The sequence below is a fragment of the Medicago sativa genome, chromosome 3 (assembly GCF_051527215.1).
Source record: "Medicago sativa cultivar Bolivia chromosome 3, Bolivia_mono, whole genome shotgun sequence".
Taxonomy (NCBI): Eukaryota; Viridiplantae; Streptophyta; class Magnoliopsida; order Fabales; family Fabaceae; genus Medicago; species Medicago sativa.
Window position 1 is genome coordinate 24,852,565 of NC_140751.1, and position 20,508 is coordinate 24,873,072.

Below are 20,508 nucleotides of genomic sequence, written 5' to 3' on the forward strand. Positions count from 1 at the left end.
GATTGAAGGTGTTAAATTTAAATCTAATGGCATCTAAGCATGTACTATTCAATAATAATATATGCACCTTTAATGATCCATCACTTCTGAAGGTCCCTCAGAAACATCCAATTTTTAAAGGGAACAAGCATTCAAAAACATTATTGTCTTAGTGACATGAGGTACTAATAATGTTGACTGAAGTTTTTTGCTGAAAAGCGAGTTAAATCAGATACAGAATGGACGAATAACCTCAAAAACATATCCTTACAATAAATATCACGTTTCACTTGTCAGTCTCATACTTTATGCCATGGTTTGGGTTTAACTTCTAAATTCAGTTAATTAACTAATTCCTATGTTAGAAAAAAAAAAACATAGTTTTATATGAAAAAGTTAAATGAAGGCAAATGCCAATTTCACTTATACAAGAATGTATTCTTTAGGAAATCTCTGACCCAATATAAGATCATTTAAATACGAACTAGTTGCAAGATAACTTACTCAATTACAAAGGCAACTTTTGACAATCCACTCTGGAGGTGGCCAGAACAAGTTAAAATATTCAGGACAATCAGAGAGATGTGAAAGCCGACCTTTGATCCAAGTGAAAAACACAGGTCCCAAACCACATGTTTTTAAAATACAGGAAGTCGCCACCATCAGTAAAGACGACGCAATTTCCTCTAGGAACACACAAATCCGAAGCACAAGCAGAAAACGAACATTCATTCCCCAAGAACAAAACACCATCCCCTAAAGTTGTTAACTTCACCCACTTCTTCTCCTTCTCATCAAGCTTAAACACATCAATCCTCATAGCATCAGGACCCGGGAACTCGAAACAAAAACACTCATAAATGTCCACTAGCAGCAACTCTCCCTATCTCTCGACTAAGAATTTTTTGTCCCCGCCACCAACCAAAGGTTCAGAAACTAAGTAGACATTCGAGTTGTCCGGCCCAACCATAACTGTCAGACCATTTTTGTCGACAACATAAAGTCGCCCTTTGAAAAGGCAGATGTCTCCAAATTTAATTGACATGTCGGGGATCACCTTCCAATTATCATTGCTAAATTTCAACAGTACTGGTTGAGGGGAAAAGGTGAATTTGCCAAGAACAATAGGGTTTTTTCCATGGAGTGTGAGAATAGCGATCTTTTCAGGAGTGTATATGAAGTCAAAAGGAGATAGTTCAGGGAATTTGTTGTCTATAGTGAACATGCATCCCAAATGGAGGAGGGAGAATTTGTTGAGGTCGAGCACGTTTGGGAAATGAAAAGGGTCACATGAGTCAGTTACAGATAGTGGATGATGCAGTTGGGTATTTCCAATTGAGTTTTGACAATTCTTATCAACCAAGGGTGTAGGGTTTGTTCTTGTTGTTCCTGTTTTGGTTTGATGAGGAAGATAGTGTTTTTGGAGAGGTAACAAAATGAAGTATTGTCTTTGTTGTTGATGAAATCAATGTCGATGATATATGTGTTTGAGAATTTGAGGAGTAGGAACTGTAACGCCCACTTTGAAAGAGTCTAGAATATTCAAAAGTGTGTTAAAACTGATATTGGATACATTAATTATACAATACAGAAACGACATCAAGTCGAGAGTTTAGATACATCAACATCCAAAGTCATATGTTACATTATTACATCACCAAAGTTTACCATACAAGGCTAGCTACAATAGTTCATAACTAAACATCTCATAATATAACATATACATCAACTATATGAACACCGAGTTGGTTCCACGCAAACACGATCAATCCAAAGCTTTTTCTTTACCTTTTGCTTGAGAACCCTGTGTACTTGAACAAATAAGGAGAGGGATGAGACATAATGCCTCAGTGAGTTCTATCTAACCCCAGGCTAATGATAACCTCGGGGAAAGCCTATGGTTACCATGTGTCTAAAATACAACCTGGCGGTTTATTATACGTGTATGGGGGATTGTATACTTAGACGGTCGTGCATGCTAGGGCCGTCATAAGATTCTTCTTACTTGTTATAAGTCTTGCTATCACTATACGTATCATGGCGGTTATGGCAAGTCTAATACCGCTATGCCAAGAAACGATCTACGCATCAAGGCCTATTCATAACATAATCATGATACGATTCTAAGTTGGACGATTAGGGAAAACCTAAGATCGTCGTCGACGTAACTATCTTTACTTGTTCTACTACATAGCTTGAACGTATCTAACGTCGTCTCATAACCAAGTATAATTATGTTAGAAGTTAGCGTTGAACAATATTAAATCTGAGTTCATTTTACGGAGAGCCCCGGGGTGGAGTAAACCCGAGCACAATCCCTTTCTAACCGTTGGAAACCTATCTAAGGTATAACCAACGGAACTCCCTAAGTGACATGCGGGCCCCTTACGGCTAAACCCGTTTCACCTAATGGAAACCCCTTGAGACCAACCTAGTGTGGTTCTCAAGAGACACGACACCTACTTGTTATTTAAACATTCTTTGTGAATAAGATATCTAATCGCATCACGTCTGAACATAAATGAAATTCATGCGTACTATTCTAATTTCTCGACATACTAGGCCAAGGCTCTATATTTATTCCCTTGCTAGTTCATGTCTATTCCATATACATATAAGGAGAGACTCTCTCTCTCTCTCTCTCTCTCTCCCTCTCCTAGGGTTTACCTAGTTGATTAAAATATGTGTTCCATATGTCTTCCCATTTCCCTTCAACCAAGAGATGTCTAGGGTTGCAATTACATGTTCAAGAAATGAGGGTTTTATATTTGTGTTTACAATGAGTTTAATTGTAACACCCATACTAGACGTATCTAGAAAGCCTAGCAAGTGCGTTAATTTAGTACTGGATACATTAAAAATTTACAACAATAAAACTTCGAATGAATATAAAGGACAACAAGGGCGTTCGTACAATGATAATACAACTTAACTTTTCTAAAACATCATAAAAGCATCCTTTAAAATCCACTCCATCCAGCTGCAAGTACGAACGAACACTTGTCGCATCATCCATTCGGCTACTGGCTTGCTAATCCACCTGATATCTGAAACAAAATAGGATTGGGATGACACATAATGTCTCAGTGAGTTCCACCTAATCCTAGGCTAAAGGCAACCTCAAGGGGAAACCTACGGTCACCACGTGTCTACATTACAACCTGGCGGTTGATTATACGTGTGTGGGGACTTGCATACTTAGACGGTTGTGCATACTAGGACCGTCATAATTCATCTTACTTGTTATAGGCTTACTATCATACGTGTCATGGCGGTCAAGGGATCCTAGGACCGCTAACTCAAGATACGTTAAACGCATCAAGACTTAACATCACATATTCATGACACAATCCTAAACCGGACGATTAGGGGAACCTAAGATCGTCATCGGCATAACATTCTTTACTTGATCTATTTCATATCTTATACTTGTCTAATAGCATCTCGTGCTATTGCTCATAAACATAATCTTACATAAATTCATTTCTTGCAACATAAACATAAATAAAGTCAGGGTCATACTTGGTTAGCGTTGAACAAACATTATTATCTGAGTTCATTTTACGGATAGTCCCGGGTGGAGTAACCCCGAGAACAATCCCATACATGACCGATGTACGTACATCGGACTCCCTCGGTGTCGTGCGGGTCCCTTGCGGCTTGAACCGTTCCCCTTAGGTCGAGAACCTCTCGTATCCCCCTGGCGTGGATAACAAGAGACACGAACACCTACATCTTACTTACTCAGTGACATGCGGGTCCCTTACGGCTTAAATCGTTCCCATCATGAGAACCCCTTGAATCCATACCTTCATGGATTGCAAGAGACATGTCACCTACATATTCATTTTTTTAATCATAAACCTTAATCTTAAACATATCATGAAAGGTTAAACATTTTCATGCTTACTTGTTGATTCTTACATATGTGAAGAGATTAATCATCAATTCACGTCTTAACATAATGCTTGATTATCTTAAACATATGCGAAGAGATTACACTTCGCGTCTTATCATATTTAGGATTCTTGCTTAACTTTCTTTGTGAAAAGATATCCAATCTCTCACATCCTAGCATAAATAATTCATGCTAACTATCTAGTTCTTGATAACTATATCGAGGCTCTAGTTCTTTCCCCTTTCTTATTTTATGCTACCCGGATATAATGAATATTATTCTCTCGCATGCCACGTTTTACCAACATATTAAATACTTGTTTTATTCTTAAGTAAATATATAAAAACATGTAAAACATCTTTTCAGCAAGTATTCATGAGTTAGCAAGCATGGCATAATTTGGGTAACTAATCATAACATATAAAATTCCTAATATTCATATTATCCTCACAAGATAAAAACATAATCCCAAGGGTGGGAAAACTATCTATGGAACTCACCATAAAAGTTCTTGATTCTCTCAATATCTTTTGCCACAACTCAAAGCTCATATCATTGCTTTCCCTTCAAACCTCTTATCTTGCTCTTAGAAGCCTTATTTTCAGACCTCTGCTTCAGTCCTTGTCCATTCAATATGACTCACTTATGCAAAACTCGTACCCTGCAATATCCAGCATCAATGCCTTGACTTTAACAATTTAATTAAAATACCAAACGATATCGGTTTTGAGCAAACGACCACTCATTGGAAAGCTTAGGGTGTCAGGATTCCAAATATAATTTTTGTTTTGAGGATTAACCATCCAATTTGTACAGTTTAACAAAAGAGTGGACATTGGTACAGAAACGAGACTGAAACTTTCCCGAAACTTGCAGGTAACTTTTCTCCTACTATACTTAATAGAATTTAATAATTCTTGTGTCTAAACTGTAGGGAATTTCGTTATCTATCCACAGCAATAACAACCACTCAATTCAGAGTTACATGGAAAGAGTTATTAGCATTTCAATGAAGCCCTGTTCCAAAATCCGCAGCCAGAATCCAGCAGAAAATACCAAATTTTAAACATGTTTTCCGAACTCGTTTCAAATCCGAATCATACAAAATTTGTGTCTGAACTATAGGGAATTGAATGAGAAATCCAAAACTTCAGCAATCATTCAATTTCAAGCTACATAGAAATAGTTACGAATTAAAAACCAGAACTTGAGCTTACCACTATTTCATGAAATTCATCCATAATCCACCTCAAATTCAAAATTAATGAAACACTCACCTAATTGATTAAGAAACAGCCCCAGCTTAAGCTCCAATTCCAACTTTTCTCTGCATCAAAAACCTAGCTTCCCTTGAACATCTCTTTATGAGCTTTAAGATGGAAAAATTGCTAACCCAAGCTTCTATATACCTCCATGATTATGTACAAACCACAACATAAGCTTGATCATTCAAGAATCCAACTTAATCAAAACCTTAACTTCATAAAGGAGAGAAGAATTGAAACTTACCTATTAATCCAAGCTTCTAGCACCATTGGAAAACTTACACAACTTGTTTCATGATTTGGAAATAGTTTGGAAAGGATTAATGGAAGAAGAAGAAAAGAAGAAGAAGAAGAAAGAGAGGCGATGGAGAGTAGAGAGAAGGAGGAGATAAACTTTTCCAACCAAGAGAGAGAAAGGTTGGGAGAAAATGAGATATTTTGGGACAAATATCAAATAAATATCCTTTTGTGTGAAATTACCAAAATACCCTTTATCTTAAGCGTGTTAAATACGACTCTGAGACTTAGCTCGTATTTGACTGTCATCACTTGATAATGTTCTCCATAAACTTACTTTCCTTTATATTAATCTTATAGCACCATTGACGGTAATATTCCGACACTGACAGGCAGGATATTACATTCTACCCCTCTTAAAAAAAATTTCGTCCTCGAAATTTAGAGATCATTTAACATGTAACGAGTTCAAACATAACATTTTGAAATAATCCTTGCATTGTCGGAATCATTCTTCTCATAGTCTTAACTTAACTTTAAAACATCATGAGCAAAACTTATTCTTACGGCATATTGTACCATATATCTCGGATCCATATTACCTACTTAGGGTAAATCATTTATATGGGTAACTTATCGCTATCTGGGACACTCATGATTTGCCTTTCAACTGGAGTCTCACTAGAATCCAGGTTTGCCCTGCAGTGCTCAATTGCACCATTCAAGTAAGCATCGTCATCATTTAACCATCATGGCATCGAAGAGTATGAATCTCATCATACATAACTCATGAATCGTAATTCCTTCCGTGATAAAATTCTTAAACTTCGAAAGTGGATTCTTTTCTATTCCTTCTTAACTATATGTATGTTTCAGACACATATTGATGTATAACTCAGACCATGTAGGATCCTTGATCCACATAACAATATTTAGCTTCTTTATAATTAACAACTTAACCGGTTCACTTCCGTTGCGCTTCTCTGATTCCCATCGGTTTGTTGTAGCCAACACTCCATTCTATCGATACGAGTGAAACTTCTCATTCCTTCTCTTATACTTTATCATCTTCTTGAACTCTTCTCAAGACCATTCATGTGGCATCCACTTCTGCAACTTGCTCTTCATGAGGCCTTGTTTGACAGAATCTCATGATAGACTTGCCGTATTCTCATATTACCTTCTTGTAGTTGAACTTTACATACTTACTTGTAGATTTACCTTCTGTTGTATCACTACCATTCTTAAGTTTATTCCTGAGCAAATCTCGAATTCCCATAGCATGCTCATATTGCACACCGTGCATACCTTTCTTGAACATCCTACTTTGCATCTTCGTTTCTCGCATGCTATGCTTTGCTTAATCTTACCAATGCTAGCTCGTTAATTTTCTTCTTGAAGAAAACTTCATAATTTTGCACACGGATCATTGGTGTTGAGGTTTCTTTATTATATGTATAAAATATTGAATTTTGGGTCTCGGTCGTTACCATAAAATTCATGGAACGAGTTGATAACAACAGTGTCATCAAATCTTGCTCCAAGTGTTCAAATTATTTTTCATGTATTGTAACCAACCGGTACCTACGGAATTCCATTTAAAATTCATGAACACCAATTCCAATCACCCGTATGCGTATATCTTTTCTAAAATTTTATAAATTTCACAAACATTAAAATTTGTCATGGTAACGAGCCTTAGTAAACTAATTAAGCAAATCATAGATTCGAGGGGTAATTAATACTCCACCAAAACCTGAGAATTTTGTGATCAAACATAACTCCTCACCACCTAACTTCTTACTTCATGTCTTCACATCCATACCGTCCAATCATATACCGGAACCTCTATATTCTTGGTTTAAATTCATCTTGACTCTTAACACATTAACTTCTAAAGTTACCTTGAATCAAATCAATTTCGTTGATAGTTGCTCATGCCTTCTTTCTTTGAAAATCTTAGGGTGTGATATGCATTCGTCACTTGTTGTCATAAAGGTTTTCATCACTTAAAATATTATTGCGAAAATAACTCTCCAATAGTTACTGCAGACCCTAGAGACGAACTGACCATTTTCGGAAAAACAGAAACCTCGCCCGAGGTTCGCTATTGGTGAGCTTCTTCAGTTCAACATTTTTTTTTTCAAAAACCTACTTTACATAAAATCCTTATTTCTCAAGTAACCTAATGCATATCATTCATTCCCATTATTGTAAAATATTCTATAATATATTAATGGCAAGCATCAACCTAATTCGATACAGTTCTAGAAACGTCGGAAACTAATGCCTTAATCATGACGACATAAACTTTCGCTTAAACCTTTAACTTCTTCTACTACGAGTAACTTGCCTCGCTACATTGCAACTTATCGCACTTTCAAAACACCAGAACCTTGTCCACTCTGTGCTTACAAATCCATAACCTCATTCACATAACTCTACTTCTGAGAGTCTACTAACTCCGTCCACATATGTCGACTTCTCCTTATCTTGTAGCCTTGTACTTATGTTCCATAAATATATTTCCTTTCTATAACATTGTCCTACTCCAACAACGACTTTTACCGGAACTTCCGGTCCCTCTTAAACATTCTCAAATTCTTCACCTTCGGGTATTCAAAATATCTTTAACAACTTCCCCAACGTTGTCGAATCAACCCATCTTGACATAACCTTGCATTCCCGAAGAAATCATACTTAAACGGATTAGCCCACCGGCCACCATTTGGCATAATCAGTTTCTTACTATTCTTACTCCGAGTTCCTACCTTCTCAAATCATCTTCATCACATACTTCATTCCTCCTGGTCCTATTCAGCTCTCAGGAATCCGTTCTAACCGTCGAATGTTAAATTGAGTTGATCAGGCTCAACTAACATCAACAATTAAAACATTTACCTGGAACCCAATGATCCCACTTCCTTAGTTGTAACTTAATGACCCAAGGCATGGTCTGAATCGACCTGCTCTGATACCAAATGTAACACCCATACTAGACGTATCTAGAAAGCCTAGCAAGTGCGTTAATTTAGTACTGGATACATTAAAAATTTACAACAATAAAACTTCGAATGAATATAAAGGACAACAAGGGCGTTCGTACAATGATAATACAACTTAACTTTTCTAAAACATCATAAAAGCATCCTTTAAAATCCACTCCATCCAGCTGCAAGTACGAACGAACACTTGTCGCATCATCCATTCGGCTACTGGCTTGCTAATCCACCTGATATCTGAAACAAAATAGGATTGGGATGAGACATAATGTCTCAGTGAGTTCCACCTAATCCTAGGCTAAAGGCAACCTCAAGGGGAAACCTACGGTCACCACGTGTCTACATTACAACCTGACGGTTGATTATACGTGTGTGGGGACTTGCATACTTAGACGGTTGTGCATACTAGGGCCGTCATAATTCATCTTCCTTGTTATAGGCTTACTATCATACGTGTCATGGCGGTCAAGGGATCCTAGGACCGCTAACTCAAGATACGTTAAACGCATCAAGACTTAACATCACATATTCATGACACAATCCTAAACCGGACGATTAGGGGAACCTAAGATCGTCATCGGCATAACATTCTTTACTTGATCTATTTCATATCTTATACTTGTCTAATAGCATCTCGTGCTATTGCTCATAAACATAATCTTACATAAATTCATTTCTTGCAACATAAACATAAATAAAGTCAGGGTCATACTTGGTTAGCGTTGAACAAACATTATTATCTGAGTTCATTTTACGGAGAGTCCCGGGTGGAGTAACCCCGAGAACAATCCCATACATGACCGATGTACGTACATCGGACTCCCTCGGTGTCGTGCGGGTCCCTTGCGGCTTGAACCGTTCCCCTTAGGTCGAGAACCTCTCGTATCCCCCTGGCGTGGATAACAAGAGACACGAACACCTACATCTTACTTACTCAGTGACATGCGGGTCCCTTACGGCTTAAATCGTTCCCATCATGAGAACCCCTTGAATCCATACCTTCATGGATTGCAAGAGACATGTCACCTACATATTCATTTTTTTAATCATAAACCTTAATCTTAAACATATCATGAAAGGTTAAACATTTTCATGCTTACTTGTTGATTCTTACATATGTGAAGAGATTAATCATCAATTCACGTCTTAACATAATGCTTGATTATCTTAAACATATGCGAAGAGATTACACTTCGCGTCTTATCATATTTAGGATTCTTGCTTAACTTTCTTTGTGAAAAGATATCCAATCTCTCACATCCTAGCATAAATAATTCATGGTAACTATCTAGTTCTTGATAACTATATCGAGGCTCTAGTTCTTTCCCCTTTCTTATTTTATGCTACCCGGATATAATGAATATTATTCTCTCGCATGCCACGCTTTACCAACATATTAAATACTTGTTTTATTCTTAAGTAAATATATAAAAACATGTAAAACATCTTTTCAGCAAGTATTCATGAGTTAGCAAGCATGGCATAATTTGGGTAACTAATCATAACATATAAAATTCTTAATATTCATATTATCCTCACAAGATAAAAACATAATCCCAAGGGTGGGAAAACTATCTATGGAACTCACCATAAAAGTTCTTGATTCTCTCAATATCTTTTGCCACAACTCAAAGCTCATATCATTGCTTTCCCTTCAACCCTCTTATCTTGCTCTTAGAAGCCTTATTTTCAGACCTCTGCTTCAGTCCTTGTCCATTCAATATGACTCACTTATGCAAAACTCGTACCCTGCAATATCCAGCATCAATGCCTTGACTTTAACAATTTAATTAAAATACCAAACGATATCGGTTTTGAGCAAACGACCACTCGTTAGAAATCTTAGGGTGTCAGGATTCCAAATATAATTTTTGTTTTGAGGATTAACCATCCAATTTGTACAGTTTAACAAAAGAGTGGACATTGGTACAGAAACGAGACTGAAACTTTCCCCAAACTTGCAGGTAACTTTTCTCCTACTATACTTAATAGAAATTAATAATTCTTGTGTCTAAACTGTAGGGAATTTCGTTATCTATCCACAGAAATAACAACCACTCAATTCAGAGTTACATGGAAAGAGTTATTACCATTTTAATGAAGCCCTGTTCCAAAATCCGCAGCCAGAATCCAGCAGAAAATACCAAATTTTAAACATGTTTTCCGAACTCGTTTCAAATCCGAATCATACAAAATTTGTGTCTGAACTATAGGGAATTGAATGAGGAATCCAAAACTTCAGCAATCATTCAATTTCAAGCTACATAGAAATAGTTACGAATTAAAAACCAGAACTTGTGCTTACCACTATTTCATGAAATTCATCCATAATCAACCTCAAATTCAAAATTAATGAAACACTCACCTAATTGATTAAGCAACAGCCCCAGCTTAAGCTCCAATTCCAACTTTTCTCTGCATCAAAAACCTAGCTTCCCTTGAACATCTCTTTATGAGCTTTAAGATGGAAAAATTGCTAACCCAAGCTTCTATATACCTCCATGATTATGTACAAACCACAACATAAGCTTGATCATTCAAGAATCCAACTTAATCAAAACCTTAACTTCATAAAGGAGAGAAGAATTGAAACTTACCTATTAATCCAAGCTTCTAGCACCATTGGAAAACTTACACAACTTGTTTCATGATTTGGAAATAGTTTGGAAAGGATTAATGGAAGAAGAAGAAAAGAAGAAGAAGAAGAAAGAGAGGCGATGGAGAGTAGAGAGAAGGAGGAGATAAACTTTTCCAACCAAGAGAGAGAAAGGTTGGGAGAAAATGAGATATTTTGGGACAAATATCAAATAAATATCCTTTTGTGTGAAATTACCAAAATACCCTTTATCTTAAGCGTGTTAAATACGACTCTGAGACTTAGCTCGTATTTGACTGTCATCACTTGATAATGTTCTCCATAAACTTACTTTCCTTTATATTAATCTTATAGCACAATTGACGGTAATATTCCGACACTGACAGGCGGGATATTACATTAATGCTGAACTCAAGTGGTACAAAGATGTCCCAACAAGTTACTAGAATCAGCCGTAGCGAAACATGTATGTTGTTTGCGAATAGCAAAAAGTCCAGAAACTTTCCAGACAATTTCGCTATCAGCGAAATTAATAATTTTCCATGCTGCAGGTTCGCTAATGACATAGCTTGTTGGGAAATTTCGCTAATGGCGTGAAAATTTCGCCATTAGCGACTTTCTTGAGCTCAGACCCAGAATTTTCGAAAATGAGCTTGCCAACCCTCAATCATGAACCTGTTCTCAACTCTATACAACCAAAAAACAGGGAAACATAGGTATTGCAGAATACAACTCTTAAATTTCATTATCAAACATTATATTCTTGAATCTTAAGCATGGGAAATATTCAAGATTCAAGCTATTGCTTCCTAGCAAGATTATATCTCACCCCAAGGGAAAGAGTTACTAGCTAAGAACTCACCTTGAATGGTTTTGAAGTTGCTTCCAAATTTCTAAACCACAAAACCCTAGAAATCACTACTTCAGGTAAAGAATAATAGTTGAAATAGCTTGCTCCTATATGCACAACACTTGCAAAGACTCTTGCCTAAAGGATTCAAATGAAACTTGAGTGTTGAGGAAGAAAAAGGAACCGAGTTCCTAGAGAGAGATGAGAGCTCCAATGTTGTTGTTGACCTAGAGAGAGAAGCTTGAGGGAAAAATGAAGATTTTGGGGTCTAAAGCCTTTATATACCTTTCAAGTTCAAATGTCTAAAGTACCCTCATCTTAACTCGCGCACAAATCATCGTTAAAAGATAACACGTTTCTACATATTAAGCGGGATATTACAGGAACTTAAAGGGTAAAATGTTATGATGATTGGGGATGGAAGAAGAGTGCCAATTGGAACAAACATATCGAAAGCGAATAAGATCAAGTTCATTGTCGAGGCGTTGCGATATGAGATTGAGAAGATCCTTTGGGAGTTCAGACCAATCTGCCTCTGCCATGGATGGAGCTAGGTTTCTGATTTGTGTGGGATTGAGCTTTTGGTTCTTCTTATAAAGCTAGCGGCTCCTTCTTTTGAAATTTATGTGGTTTGTCTCACGTGGAAGCAAGGTGGCAGATTTTGACCAATAAATGAATGTCGCGTATCTACATATTTTGCAATCTGTAATTTATGACGTATTACCACTACGACTAAGAATCAATTAATGTTCAAAATTACTTAACATGGAAGTATCTAGTAAAATCTGCATTAAAAAAAGTAAATAATATGAGAAAGTCAAATTTTGACCAAGCTTTTGAGGTAGTGATAAATGTTGCAGGATGTGGGATTGAGACTGAATTGATGTAAACAGGAAGGAAATTCTTCCTTGAATATACACTTCATTATTAGAATTAATATCAAAAAAATCATGGAAATTTTTAAGGGAGGATAGATTGATGGTAGAAGGTTGGTAGACTAATCAAATTTCAATAGTATGATATAATGGCAGAGCAGCCTCTTATCGCTACAGCTGTAGAACTTCCATGTGTCACACTTTCCAACTGCAGCAGTCTCGTGCTATTCCTGCCACTATAATGGAAGATTATGGCCTGTTGTATATTGTCACAAATCTCATCTTTACCTCCCCACAAATAACTATGATGACTTCTACTTCAAATAAAAAAAGCTTAAGTAGTGGCCACCATAATCATTTATGGGCTGATCCATAATTACTCCTTTGGTTAAGCTCAATTCTTTTTATTTGGTCTCTTTTCATTCATTTTTACTACAAGTCCATACTCCATATATTATGAACTATTTATTTATTTTGAATTTATACTCTCCTATGATAAAGCAGTCACCACACAATCCTGTATTCTGTTATAGCATTTTTCAGGTCAAACCCTCCTCGCCTCGATGAGATAATTATGTTTCAAAATTCTCCCCATCTTCCATGTCTTCAACAAAATACAACCTCCTCTATCTAATACCTGGTGAGCTTGAGCTGCAAGTTCAGCCAAGAAAGCTTCTGGATGGCACTAGAGAGATTTAGTACATTAGGAATGTCTCCCCGGACAAGAAGAATCATGGGAACACTATATACCATTCACAAGCAATTTTGCCAATTTCACCTTGAAGACAAAATGAGTCTTGTTGGCGACATGCTGATAGAGCCATATGAATGAGATCTACACAAGGATAATTTGATGAAGGTTCACCTGAAAAGAATTTTAGACCAGATATTCCCTCAGAGTCAATCACATGGATGGGGAGTTCCTGGATGTGAATGATGATGTGATTCACAAGAATTATGAGAAGAAAGTGGGAGAGAGGAAGAAGATCTGTTACATTAGATTGAAGGATAAAAATGGTGTCTCTGACTCTGAAGAGTAACCTCTAGTTTTCTCATTCCCTTTTGCTTACTATCCAACGTCAAATAAGAGGATTTTGATTCGGAATCAATTCTCTACTTTTATGGACTTTAACTTCTTTGTTTTACAAATAAAGTTAAATGTTCTTTATCACCCATTATTTCTGCTATTCTAAATTTTAGACCCTATCGGGATATAATGCTGTTAGTCAACCTATTCATGTGTCCAAAAATGAAGATACGAGTCTAACTCGATAATGATACATAAATAAGATACTCTAAAAGTGGGACATGGCTCATATCTAACAATGTTTTGAAGTCTTGATTATGGAAATGGAACTTGGAAGTTATCAATCGGGTTTGAGCTTCAAATGTTAGAACTCAATACCTTATTTTGCAAATTGAAAGAAAGATTGTAACTAAGACCATAACTCTTATTTCTCTTTTCTGGTCTCAGAAGGTTTGTTGCCTCTAAACAATTAAATACTCCAGTCAAGATCAAGCTTACGTAAACTTAGTTGAGATATAAGCGTAACAGATCAAATGAGTTTCAACTTTACATCACCAAAGCAATTCAGGCGATCAAGATCAAAATAAAATAACCAAGATCAAACTTAAATAAACTCAATTGAGATATAATTGTAACCAATCAACTAAGTTTCGACTTTATAACACCATAATACGATAATAATGTTAACATCAAATCAAGATAACAGAACTAACCTTGAATATCGCAACTTGGTTAAAGAGAAGAGTTGAAGAATCCACCAAAACACTTATCCAGGAATCCAAATTTAACCTCATTTTCCAGCATCTTTTCATACCAATATGTAATAAGGGGTTAGTTGCTAAATATATAGTCTGCAAAAGTAAAAATAAAAGAAGATAATCAAGACCATCTAGTTTAGTCAATCTAACAACATAAACTGTTAGGGATATCAGCGCAATGCGGAAGCACAGGATCGATGCAATTGAGAATTAAAGAGAAGTAAGTAAAATAACAAGAGAAATAACACACAAGATTTACGTGGAAAACTCCTCAATATGATAAGTAAAAAACCACAGGCGATCACGAGCAAAGTTCCACTATGTAAAAGAAAAGAGTACAACAAGTCCTCTTATAGTGATGAGGACAAAGGACAATATTTTCTCTCAATATCTCCTAAAATACTCTCTAAATTGGAACAAAAATTTTCACCAAAAATACACTCAAGTGTATGTTACAAAGTGTGTTAATTTTTATGTGATCACTCTATGTATCAAGCCTTTTGTGTTGCTTACATATATATAGGCCTTAATCTCATACTTAAGAGTGAAGGAATCAAAGTTGGACCATCCACCTAAAGTAGGAGCTTGGAAGAAAATCATGATTTCTCTTGGTCAAAAATTGTAGGCTCATATTAGAAGGAAATTATTATTTCTCTTGGTCAAGATTGTAGGCACATGTTGGTAGCAAATTAGGATTTCTCTTGGTCAAGATTGTAGGCACATTAAATCCAAGAGTTACATACCTCACAAGTAAGTCAAACATAATGGCTTGTAAAAGTCAAACATAATGGCTTGAAAAAATGGAGAATTAGAGCCTCATAATCTAACAATCTCCACCTTGGTTCGAATTCGACAAGTGCTCATCGCCAAATAAAGCCCCGAAGGGCACTTAAGTGTTGTAGAGACCAACCAAGTTCAGACAATGCTGAAACTTGGTATTTGGAAGTGGCTTGGTAAGCATATATGCTGGATTCTCAGAAGTGTGAATCTTTTCAATTATAATTTCACCAGCAACAACAATATCTCGGATAAAGTGGTGTTTTACATCAATGTGTTTGGTCTTGTCGTGATAACGATTATTCTTGGTCAAATGAATAGCACTCTGGCTGTCACAAAACACAGTAAGAACACCCTGTGTAAGACCAAGTTCATTGACCAAACCTCGAAGCCAAATAGCCTCTTTAACACCCTCTGTTGCTGAAATATATTCTGCTTCAGTTGTAGATTGAAGGTTGACAGGTTCATCAAGCTCAGAAGCTTGATTGGCATGAAGGAAGTGGAAACTTGAATTAAGGGAGGATGTTAGTTTTAATTCAAGTTAGAATAAGTGTGTTTAGTGACTTAAACAAGTTTGTTTTGGTTAAGATCACATGTTTTCAATTAGTTAGTTTGTTATAGCAATTTATGGTTTGTTAAAGCCCATTTACGATTTGTTATAATTTGATACAGTTTAGAAAACAACTTGTTTTTCAAGTAACAAAGTGTATATAAACCTTTGTATAGTGCGACTCAATTACAATGAATGTAATCATAATTTCACAACTTTCATTCTTCTACTCAACTTCTCATACTCTCAAATTCACTAAATCACTCAAAACCAAGAAAACTCCAGAAACCATAATAACAGAATCTGTTATTGTTGCGTGTTTAATAAGCTTCCATTGTTGCACCAACAACATCTGCATACACAAACAATAGATGAATATAAGAACAAAGATTTATGCAATGTACAAAAATAAAATACAAATGATAAAATGATTGAAGTAAAATATCATGTATAAATTTATAGAAATTTCACTCATTTGTTTTAGACCTGATGTAAAGTTGAGGAAAGCCAACAATAACACCAAATTAAGAATTGAGTTCCTTGTGGTGTCCATGTTGTTCATAAAATATATGTTGTGAATTCGGACTCAAAATCACACCAATACAAACTATGATGTGTGGAGCAAAGGAAAGTAGTAACCAATATCAAAGTAAACACAAGCAATAACAACAGTAACAGCACCTAGATCTAATCTAGGAATCAAAGTGAAAAGCACAAAACCACAAGCAAAAGATAAAGGGAGAAGAGAAACAAAACACACCAAGAAATGTTCACCCAGTTCGGTCCAACTTGACCTACTCTGGGGGAGAGATTGATCTCTCCAATCCACTATCAATGAGCTCTTACAATGAGATACAAATGGGTTACAAGAAATTAGCTTCAACAAGCTCACAAAGAACAACCCTAATTTCTACCCATTTTCCCAATCTCACCAATGAACAAGACACTCAATGATTTTCACTCACCCAAGGTGTTTACAATGTTTCCCAACCTAAGAGAACCTCACTACAAAGACACTCAACCCTAAAGTTCCCTCCTCTGCAGTCCCAAGTTTTTCTCTCTTCAAGCTCTCCTTCAAAATCTGCAAAGAACACTTAAATAGTACTCTGCAACCGTCAAAATCGTGTCACGTTTTCCCAAATCGTGACACGTTTGGTGCGTACGACCCAAGGTACGACCAACCTTATCCTCAAAACTTGCCCAGCATGCCGAAAATCGTGTCACGTTTTCCCAAAATCGTGTCACGATTGGACACCCTGCAAAACATGCTCACGGCACTACCAAAATCGTGACATGCTTATGAAATCGTGTCACGATTTCTTTGTTCTTCCAAAACGCAAATTGAAGGCACTTTACAACATACTCCACCTTGCCTTCAAATTGATGATGATGCCACTTTAACCATCAATCACCAATCTCATTTTCTTTTCCTTGCATCCAACTACACCAAGTAGCTCCACAAGTATATACCAAACCCTCTTCAACCACGGAACGTCTCCCGCTTCCTTGAAGGTCACCTTGCATCCAATCACCCTTGGTCTTTTAGGTAATCGCACAAGCCACATCATACATTCTTCAAACCCCGGAATGCCTTCCGTCCTCATGAAGAATTCACATGCTCACAACTAGAGCATAACACCCAAGGCCTCCATAGTCGTACCATTCCTAGTGTCATCAACTCCACCTCAAGTTGAGCTTTCTCTACCTCAACTTTCGAATGCGTACACACACTATGCCTTCACCATGAAACTCCACCTCAAAGGTTGATCACGAGTATTATTCACACTGCTTCTCCAGGCTGATGTTGAGTGTTTAACGTCTCTCCAGACGAACCACCGCTCTACAAGGCATCAATACCAAGGTGAGAAACCTCACCTTCATCCTCCCAACAACTCACCACCAAAGCACCCGCATCCTAATACTCCTCGGACACAACTTGCGCGGAGTTCTCATTGTCATCTGGACAATCCCTCTTGAAGTGACCAAACTTGTGACACTTAAAGCACTTATACTTATCCTTGTTACCGCTCTTTGAGCTTCCTCGGTTACCTCTACCTCCACCATTTCCTCTTGAAACACTAAGGCCTTCACTATTTTCATCCGCTCTCAAGTCCTTGGACTTGGTCAACTCCTTGGTTCTCAAAGCCGCTTGAACTTCTTCCAAGGTGACAGTGCCTTCTTTGCCATAGAGCATGGTATCCTTGAAGGATTCAAATGATCTCGGTAGAGCACACAACAAGAGTATAGCTTTGTCTTCGTCTTCAAGTTGCACCTCAATGTTCTCCAAATCATCAAGGATTTTGTTGAACTCCGTCAATTGCTCCATCACGGTCTTTGACTCCACCATCTTGAATGAGTAGAGTTGTTGCTTAAGGAATTGCCTATGAGCCAAAGATTTGGTCATATACAATGACTCCAACTTTGACCACATTGACGCCGCGATAGGTTCCTTCGCGACATCCCTCAAAACTTTTTCCCCGAGGCACAAGACAATGGCACTCCTAGCCTTGTCCACCATCTCGGTCTTCTCCGCTTGTGTCATGGTGACCGGCAACGCACCTTCACCCTTCAAAGCTTTCTCACACTTTTGTTGTATCAACACTGCTTGCATCTTCACCTTCCATAACCCAAAATCATTACTTCCGGTGAACTTTTCAATATCCCACTTTGAACCCATGGTACTCACTAAACCAATTCACTCATATGCCCCACGGTGGGCGCCAATTGTTGTGAATTCGAACTCAAAATCACATCAATACAAACTATGATGTGTGGAGGAAAGGAAAGTAGTAACCAATATCAAAGTAAACACAAGCAATAACAACAATAACAGCACCTAGATCTAATCTAGGAATCAAAGTGAAAAGCACAAAACCACAAGCAAAAGATAAAGGGAGAAGAGAAACAAAACACACCAAGAAATGTTCACCCAGTTCGGTCCAACTTGACCTACTCTGGGGGAGAGATTGATCTCTCCAATCCACTATCAATGAGCTCTTACAAAGAGATACAAATGGGTTACATGAAATTAGCTTCAACAAGCTCACAAAGAACAACCCTAATTTCTACCCATTTTCCCAATCTCACCAATGAACAAGACACTCAATGATTTTCACTCACCCAAGGTGTTTACAATGTTTCCCAACCTAAGAGAAGCTCACTACAAAGACACTCAACCCTAAAGTTCCCTCCTTTGCAGTCCCAAGTTTTTCTCTCTTCAAGCTATCCTTCAAAATCTGCAAAGAACACTTAAATAGTACTCTGCAACCGTCAAAATCGTGTCACGTTTTCCCAAATCGTGACACGTTTGGTGCGTACGACCCAAGGTACGACCAACCTTATCCTCAAAACTTGCCCAGCAAGCCGAAAATCGTGTCACGTTTTCCCAAAATCGTGTCACGATTTCTCTGTTCTTCCAAAACACAAATTGAAGGCACTTTACAACAATATATATTCTTCAATGGTTTATATTGGTAAAGGTGAGAACATCTGAACAATTTTTTAATCATAAATTGATAGGATAATTAAAATAATGAGCACTCACTCACTCGTTGACTCACCTAGTTCTAGAAGCAAAGATGACTCACCTTGATCTAGAAGGATCTAATATAGGGAGTACTATTGAGTATGCTAGGATGCATTTGTCTTATTGTGGGTGTGCATTTACCTATATAAGCATTGTATGACCTTATAATGAAGAAATGAAGAATTTCAGTCTTATCTTTGGTTTCTTAGATAGGCGTAGTTAGAGTAAATTAATATAAATAAATTAGTTCAAATTTTATTTATAATATTTTTAAACATGTATCAGTCATATTTTTTTTCTAGATTGTATGATTTGTCATAAGTAATTACTTTTCAAAAATAGGTATTTAATTTTTTTAAGACAATTATATCTAGCCATATACTTTTATTTTATTTCAGATCAAAAGAATATTTATATATAAGAGTCACTTTCAAAATTCTCAGATATAAAAAACATTTTTTGCAATAAATTTTATTAAAAATATATATTATTTTTTCCTAATTATTCTTTTTTTCCTAGACAAGGCAAAAGTGAGGAAAATATCAAAGAGAAACTTAGACATCCCAACTGAGTCGGCACCCTCAAGAAAATCATATCCTTTACCACTCACACACACACACACAAGATTGGGCGTAAAACCAAACCTAAATAATTCCAAAAAATGGAAAAAGAAATAAACATAGACTAAGGGAAGCAATAATTAGGTAAAGTTAAAGGGTTTTGAAAAAAGTCTTCCCTAAATAAACATGGAAAGAGAATCCCTCCAAACATGTAGCCTGAATAGAGAGTCCCTTGTTAGAATGTTTATCTGCGCATAAGTTACCGGAGGCAAAAATGATTGTAAGATTCATATATCATCTTTAATACAATTCACTTGATCCAAATCATTTTTCCTTCTTTTTCGTAGCAAGCCCATATACATATTTTTCTCCGTCTTTGGTACCTAATTACTAGTGTAACCCACCAAAAGCTTATGTTCTTGCTTTGCTCACCGTCTTCTTGGTCTCTTTCTTAGTTCTCTTTAAATTCTATCAAGTTTCAGCATCTTTAAAACATTCTCTTTTGATTCTCACATTACTTTGAACACTTCTGTTCCACCACTAAGATTATTTACCCCTAGGTCTAAAACCTCTTGATTCTCCCGAAGTCCAATCCCATGTTCCATATT

General features: G+C 36.7%; 2 long non-coding RNA genes and 1 pseudogene across 3 annotated transcripts; all 3 read right to left on the reverse strand.

Moving 5' to 3' along the window:
* Positions 1–483: 483 nt before the first annotated feature.
* On the reverse strand, positions 484–12,369 carry LOC146936602 (F-box protein SKIP23-like; annotated as a pseudogene).
* On the reverse strand, positions 2,790–4,898 carry LOC146936603 (uncharacterized). Its single transcript, XR_015030668.1, has 2 exons — positions 4,378–4,898; positions 2,790–3,026 (listed from the first exon to the last, which is right to left on the reverse strand). It is a non-coding gene; the product is annotated as an uncharacterized LOC146936603 (long non-coding RNA).
* LOC146936604 (uncharacterized) lies at positions 5,155–11,366 on the reverse strand. 2 transcript variants are annotated; one of them, XR_015030667.1, is made up of 6 exons: positions 10,979–11,366; positions 10,747–10,878; positions 10,472–10,641; positions 9,970–10,130; positions 5,387–8,618; positions 5,155–5,278 (listed from the first exon to the last, which is right to left on the reverse strand). It is a non-coding gene; the product is annotated as an uncharacterized LOC146936604 (long non-coding RNA). The 2 variants fall into 2 exon arrangements; XR_015030666.1 differs by having other exon boundaries at positions 5,155–5,286; positions 10,979–11,365.
* Positions 12,370–20,508: the final 8,139 nt, after the last annotated feature.